Raw genomic sequence first — 5848 nt, forward strand, 5'->3', positions numbered from 1 at the left:
TTATTCATGTCTCATCCAATTAGTTGTTAACACATGGAATAAATATATGTAATTTTATATATTCACATAAATTTTCTTTCACCTCACCAACTTCCTCATTCTCTCTCACCTCACCAGGTTCTCCTTCTCTCTCACCTCACTTTACCACATTCCCCTTTCTCTCTAAATAATTGTGAAGCAGCAATTCCTCCATAATAATCCATTACCAAAATTTGACAAACACCTCATTGAGTTAGAATTATGGAGAAGAAATTTATATTCATAATTTGCATAAGCAATTCCTACATAATAATCTATTCCTCCATAATAGTCCACAATGAAACAATAATTATGCATAAGCAATTCCTACATAATAATCAAACTTTACAATTAATTTGGGGGTTTCAAATTAGGTTGGAATAATTGATTCAAACTATACAATTAAACTTTTAAACTATTATAGCAGAATTGCGTAAATGGAGGTGTGGCTCAGCTTTCACCAATGGAGTCCCAGGTATCTAACATATTGATGGTTCTAATATACGAGATCTTATAGCACTTACCAACAAGGCCCTATCTATTAATATTATCTAAAAGAAATCAATTATAGACACTAATATAATTAGATCTGCTTTTCATAAACAAACTTGAGATTTACGATCCCAGTTAAGATCGGTTCAGTATCATGGAATCCTTTTCTATCAGATGGCTGCTATCATGCAACCCACGGCTGCTGATTTGCTTTTTTTGGTTCACAACTGATACTTTGTTGTATGCAATGCGAAAGAGATTAAAAGAGAAATTGGTTCTGTGTTACGTAGGAGAGAGAAAAAGAGGAATGTGGTGAGGTGAGAGAAAATTTATTTAACTAAAATTATGAATATAAAATTATATATATTTATTTCATGTGTGAACACCTGATTGGATAAGGTAGGAATAGGGACAGGGTTATGAGAAGTAGGGTCCTCTTCATTATTAGAGAGAAGTGAACTTTTTATACTTAGTTTTAAGATAAAATGTTATTACAAACATAAATAAAATGATATAATTGTCTTTTTATCATATTTTTCGTTTTATTTTATACAGCACTTCCCTCTCCATTACTAGAGAAAAGTCTGACTATGTTATGAGACATGTGATCCTCATTCCAAAAAACACCATGTTTTTTATTGTAAGTATTTTATTTTTGGGTCAACTTAGGTACAAAATATTAGTTAGTAGACATATATGTGGGTTTATGTGGGTTTAAATGTACATATATGTGATTTTAATACCAACAATGAGAATTTTTACCTAGTTAATACAATCATTTTTTTTCAACTCACACCAAAATTTCTGAGTTAACAATTTATTCTTTCAATTTAACAATTCATAAGTTGCAAGGAGTCAACACAACTTTTGGTAATAACTTACAGTAATTACTAATTTGTAATGATAATCAATTTTAATAATTAAAGTAATCCAAATAATAATTTTAAATTTGTTTTTATTCAAATATTTAATCATTTTACCAAAACAAGGAGTTAATCTAGATGTATAAAACTTTGTTGGATCCCTATATATCACATAAGATCAAATGTTAATGTTTAATTCTTAATAACTATACTAGATAGTAAGAACATTTGACCACCACAAAAGAGATTATTTCCTCATGAGGATGATGGGAGTTTTTGGTTAACAATTTTTTATTATTAAAAATACATAAATATTAGCAATGTATGATTCGATTAAGAGTTTAATATTTATGTACTATCAAAAAAATTTGCACAGTCAAAACGTCATTCACCATTAATGTGTATTGTTTTTATTTAGGAGTTTATCATCATTAACACCTTAATGACAAATGATACACCAATAGTTTAACAAACTATTCCATTGTTAGTAGATGCATATATAGATATATGTGTTAATTTTTTGTTGTCTAAATGATGCATACATGATTCTCCAAAAACAAAAATCTTAGGTCCAATCTCTCTTCTGTAAAAACACCTAGGAGAGTTGGCCATATTATCTTTTGGATATTTCACGTTTGAACATAAAATACCTCTCATAGATGTGGTCTCGAAAAAATATATAAATATTAAAATTTTATTATGTCTACTAATATTTCATTTTTAAATGGCTTTTAAGGACACCGGTCAACATATATTTTATTGGAGAAAAAATATCACTTGTTGAAAAATTAAATGATAAAATGAATGAAAAGGCTTATCTCTCATCACTAGCTTAGAAGTTTAGAAAATATGCTTTAGTAGTTTTTCTAAAGCTATAATCCTCCATTATTTTTGTTTCCTAAACATTTCAACACAAAATCCAAAATCAGTGAATAGTCTAACAAATAAGGTATTATTGTCAAGTAGTGCCAATTATAATTTATTATCAACACAATAAATTATATCTTATTATCTCATTATTATATAAATATATTGTTGGTAAAAAAGGAAGAAAAAACAACATCAAAATTCAAATGGAAAATGTAAGTTTTTTTCGTTACAATAATGACTCAAATGACTTCTATAAAAATATCAATAAATTGCTATTATAGTAAAATAATATATTGAGTCATAAACTTACTACTAATATTAAAGTTAGCATACATAAAATGAGTGATGAAATGGTATGGTGGTAGATATTCACATGTTATACCATTTTTTGTTGTTGTAAAATCCCCACATTAAAGAAAGAAGAAAATCATGCATTGTGTCAATCAAACTCATGCTATTTGGTTGGAAACTAACTATCCCAACCACAAGAATTTATTGTGATATTTGAAAGTGAAGTGAGCCATTGGAGATTGATATATGTTTTGATGAAGACAATCTTGAAGATCAATCAACATATAATATATCGATGACTCAAATGGTGACTTATTAGACTTAGGTTATAATTCTTTATTATTTTTTAGAAGTCTAAGATGATTGTCATAAATATTGAGTCTAGGTTAGGTAAACATATGTGTGAGTCTTACGAGACTTAATAAAGTAATTAATCCACTAAAATGAGACATCATCTAGAAATATATGATAATTAGGTTCATGCATTTGAATGCATTGATTTTGTGCATTAAAAGTATTATATTTGGAAATCATGTATTGCATGATCATATATCATATAGGTAGTTCACCATGCATTAACAAGCTGATTTTACACTATTTAATGGATAATGAATTCTGTTAATCCATTAACAGACAGTGTTTAATCGATTATGAATATTGTTAATCGATTAATAGAATCATAGTTTCAACAGAAAATTGAAAAACTGAAAACAGTTATTTTCAACAACACGTTAATCGATTAAATGAGTACTTAATCGATTAACTAGGACTTTAGACAACTTTCTATTTAAAGTAAAATCTCAGCATATATGGCATAAGAATCCATACATTTTTACATCATTTTCCCTGCATATTTTCGAGTTACTCACGATCATATTTAGGAGAAAATATTGCATGTTGCATTAGGAGAAAGATTAGACCATGCTAAGACTTTAAGTTTCATATTCATATTGCATGTTCTTTGAAAAGCTTTACTGTATCATTCTTGTGTTTCTTGGAAAGAAAAAGAAATAGTTTTTAATGATTGCATAATTTCAGAAACCTCATGCATCTACATTCATATAGACTAGGAAGTCTTATGAGTTCTTGCTTAGGTTTTAGTCTTTGATCTTTATTGTAAAATCCGAGTATTAAGTACTCATTCATAACTCAAAGTATTATAACTCAAGGATTAGGAAAATCCTAGCTGCGGTTAAGTAAGGTGTTCTTCATAAAGATTTGGAGGTCTTGGGATAAAGAGCAATATCTTGGTTGGGGCCGAATCGCGGTAAGAAAGGTTTTCTTGGGAGGCAATTTTAGGAAAGGTCAAACCAAAGGTGACGAAGTTCTTTGGGTTCTAAGAAAGGACCGTTCGAGTCTTGTAAATGGAAGCGTGTGTGTAAGTATACATTGTGTTCTATAGTGAAAAAGAAAATCTCTCAAGATCAGAAGGGGATGCCTGAATGTAGTTTTGTCGTGGACCGCAAAACGAACCATGATAAAATCCTTGTGCAATCTTTTCTATCCCTTTATCTTTTACATTTCAAGTTGTAATATTGCATGATATAACATGACAATTTGTATATTGGTTCTGTGCTATAACTAGTTTAATTTTGTGTAAAAATATATGTTATATCATTGCCTGATTTCTCGTAACCTGTTGTGCAAGAGAGCTGTTAAACAAGATTTTCTACATTCTAGAATAGTGCTTAATTGATTACTTGGACATTTTTCAGCAAGTGTGTAAAAACCCAAAAAGTGGAACTTGAGCTCCGCCACACCTATTCAACCCCCCTTCTAGGTGTATTCTACCACTGATACCTAACAAGTGGATCAGAGCTAGTACGACGTGCTAGCTCAACCGCATACGCGTGATCCTGAAGGGACTACATATGGGCTCTACTAACCCATTTGGCGGTGATGGCGCATCCATTAATCACTCTCTCTTATTCAGTGGCGATGGTTATGCCTATTGGAAGGTTTGTATGAGAATCTATATCGAGGCAGTTGACACAGACATTTGGGATTCCGTTGTCAATGGTCCATACATTCCACTTCATATGTTGGATGACGAGTCTAAAGAAAAGCTTAAAGGCTTATGGACGGATATTGAGAAAAAAAAGGTCCAACCTGACCTTAAGGCCAAGAACATCATTACTTCGGCCTTATCTTATGACGAATTCTTTAGAGTCTCGCAGTGCCTTAATGCAAAAGAAATGTGGGATACTTTGCAAGTTACCTACGAAGGCACGAGTGAAGTTAAGCGCACTAAAATAAATGCGCTTACGCATGAGTATGAGTTTTTTCGCATGCTTCCTAATGAATCTATATGTAATATGCAAAAACTATTTACTCATGTTGTAAATTATTTGGCCGCCCTTGATAAAACTTTTACTAATGGTGATTTGTCTAACAAAGTTTTGCGGTGTCTTGACACGAGATGGCAACCAAAGGTAACTGCGATAATGAAATCAAAGAACTTAGACAACATGCCATTAGCTACTCTGTTTGGGAAACTCCAAGAACATGAAATGGAGTTAGGGCGCTTGACACTGAATGAAGAGTCAGAAAAGAACGAAACCGCACTCAAGGCTACAAGATCAAGAAAGTGAGGATTCTAGTTTATATTTTCGAAAATGAATTTCTGGGAATTTCTGGTAAATAATTAGACGAAACTCTAGTTGAGTTTTAGTCTTGTAATTTTATTTCCTATTTTGTGGTAAATTTTGGTAATTTTCGGAGACAGTCGGTTTTGAACCACTGTCGGGGCCGAAATCCACTCGATACGGCTCAAAAAGTGGTTTTTGAGTTTCGTAACTCGGAATCGAATTCCGATTGCACCATTGGTTTCGTAATTTCATTTCGAGTCAATATAGACCCTGAGTACACTCATACCTATTTTCTAAATATTTTTCACTCGGAATGCCGAAATCCGAAATTCTAATCGGATATTAGGATCAGGTGATTTATAATACCCGATCGAGTATTGGCCGATAATACTCGAACATGTTTACGCTCTTGTCCGCGAAGTGATCATTTCGCATTGGGATGTGAGATTTGTCTTTTATAAAGCAAATCTCACATCACTTTCACCCATATCTCATGAAATCATCACTAGCCACCCTATGAGATTTTTTTCATCATTGCCTAGAGGAAATCTGATTTCCCTCTCTCCTTAAACCCTCACACTTCACTCTTCACTCTCACACTCTCTCATTTCAAAATTTTCTAAGAGAAGGTAAATCCTCTCTTCATCTTTTTTCTCATTTTCTCATTTGTTCTTTCATCTTTAATCCTTGATCTCTCAACATTCAACCAATGGATGTTGATGAGAT

This window comes from Lupinus angustifolius, chromosome LG18 (genome assembly GCF_001865875.1).
Source record: "Lupinus angustifolius cultivar Tanjil chromosome LG18, LupAngTanjil_v1.0, whole genome shotgun sequence".
Classification (NCBI taxonomy): Eukaryota; Viridiplantae; Streptophyta; class Magnoliopsida; order Fabales; family Fabaceae; genus Lupinus; species Lupinus angustifolius.